At 47.0% G+C, this 1,999-nt stretch overlaps 1 protein-coding gene across 1 annotated transcript in view; it reads left to right on the top strand.

Moving 5' to 3' along the window:
• Positions 1-1,999, top strand: part of SLC25A23 (solute carrier family 25 (mitochondrial carrier; phosphate carrier), member 23) — a 20,554-nt gene that overhangs the window by 10,855 nt on the left and 7,700 nt on the right. The window lies entirely within an intron of this gene.

Below are 1,999 nucleotides of genomic sequence, written 5' to 3'. Positions count from 1 at the left end.
ACAATTCCAGTTTCAGGCAGCAATTTCTGGTGGATTAGAATTGGCATAGGAAATGAAATTTATAAGCTTCTCCCAGCCACAAGGCAAAGAAGGTCTTGTTCTTACAGTCACCTTGGCAGAAGGCTTCAGAAGGGATTAGCCACCCTAAAGCCTTCAGGCGTACAGTTCTAGATTCACATGTGGCTGTGAATGTTAGTTCTCACCTTTATTTTGTAGCTTTGGGCAAGTAACTTTCCCTGAGCTTCAGTTTCTTTTCTATAAAATAGAGATAATAGGGAAGGGGTGTGGTGGCTCACTCCTGTAATCCCAGCACTTTGGGAGGCAGAGGCAGGCGGATCACTTGCGGTCAGGAGTTGGAGACCATCCTGGCCAACATGGTAAAACCCCGTCTCTGCTAAAAATACAAAAATCAGCTGGTTGTGGTGGTGTGTGCCTGCAATCCCAGCTACCTGGGAGGCTGAGGCAGGAGAATTGCTTGAACTTGGGAGGTGGAGGTTGCAGTGAGCCGAGATTGTGCTCCAGCATGGGCAACAGAGCGAGACTCCGTCTCAAAAAAAAAAACAAAAAAAAAAAACCAAAAAGTTAGTCAAGCCTGGTGGCACATGCCTGTAATCCCAGCTACTTGGGAGGCTGATGCAGGAGAATAACTTGAACCTGGGAGGTGGGGTTGCAGTGAGCCGAGATGGTGCCATTGCACTCCAACCCAGGTGACAGAGTGAGACTCTGTCTCAAAAAATAATAATAAAATAAAAATAAAGATAATTAGCCAGGTGTGGTGGTGCACAGCTGTAATCCTGGCTACTCAGGAGGTTGAGATGGGAGGATCACCTGAGCCCAGGAGGCAGAGGTTGCAGTGAGCTGAGATTGTACCACTGCACTCCAGCCTGGGTGACAGAGCAAGACCCTGTCTCAATTATAATAATAGTTTTGGTCTTAGTTTGAGATCCTTCCAAAACAGACCCTGAAACTGGGACGTGAGGGGATTTATTGGACGTAAGTGATTTATTGGGGAGGTAATGAGACAGGGAGTCAATGCATACAGTATGAGTATGTTAGTTTCCTAGGACTGCTGTAACAAAGTATCACAAACTGGTTGGCTTAAAACAACAGAAAGTTATTGTCTCACAGTTCTGGAGGCCAGAAGTGCAAAATCAAGGTGTCAGCAGAGCCATACTCCCTCTCAAACTTGTAGGAGAGAATCATTCCTTCCTTCTTTCAGTTTCTACTTGTTCCCAGCAACCCTGGACATTCTTTGGCTTGTAGATACATTCACTCAAATCTCTGCCTCTGCTGTCACCTGGCTGTCTTTCTCCATGTGTGTCTCTGTTTTTGTGTGTCTCTGTCTTTCTCCTCTATGGACACCAGTCATACTGGCCTAAGTGTCTACCCTACTACCCTACTCATCTTAACGAATTAGATCTGCAAAGACCCTATTTCCAAAGAACGTCACCTTCTAAGGTACTGGGAGTCAGGACATCAACATGTTCCCCCCCAAAGTGGGGACATGATTCAACCCATAACAGTATGTTATCAAGCAAGTTACCATTCCTAGCAAATGGAGTTCCAGCCCTCTAGAAACCTGTGGGAGGCAGCATAGGACATTCTGCATCAGAGAGGTGAGGGAGCTGGGGTATTGATACACCGAGCCAGTCTTTTGAAGGTTGCATCTGAAGATGCTAATTTCCCAGTGCTTCCTGCCCATTCCTAAGTGGTCAGAGCAGGCTGACCTGGGTTCAGAGAAAGTCCACAAGCAAAGTCTTTGGGTAGATGCTGGCAGTAAGAAGTCGGCAGGTCTGAATTGGAGTGGGGAGGGATGAAGGTGGTATACTCACAGCATCTGCCACAGGACTGTCTTTGGAGAGTGTTTGTTTGTTTTTGAGATAGAGTCTTGCTCTTATTGCCCAGGCTGGAGTGCAGTAGTGTGATCTTGCCTCAATGCAACCTCCGCCTCCCCAGTTCAGGCGATTCTCCTGCCTCAGCTTCCTGAGTGGCTAGGATT

This window comes from Mandrillus leucophaeus, unplaced genomic scaffold (genome assembly GCF_000951045.1).
Source record: "Mandrillus leucophaeus isolate KB7577 unplaced genomic scaffold, Mleu.le_1.0 Scaffold8, whole genome shotgun sequence".
NCBI classification, from domain to species: domain Eukaryota; kingdom Metazoa; phylum Chordata; class Mammalia; order Primates; family Cercopithecidae; genus Mandrillus; species Mandrillus leucophaeus.
The sequence above is the reverse complement of the archived record's forward strand: the minus strand, read 5'-3'. Positions and strand labels throughout refer to the sequence as shown.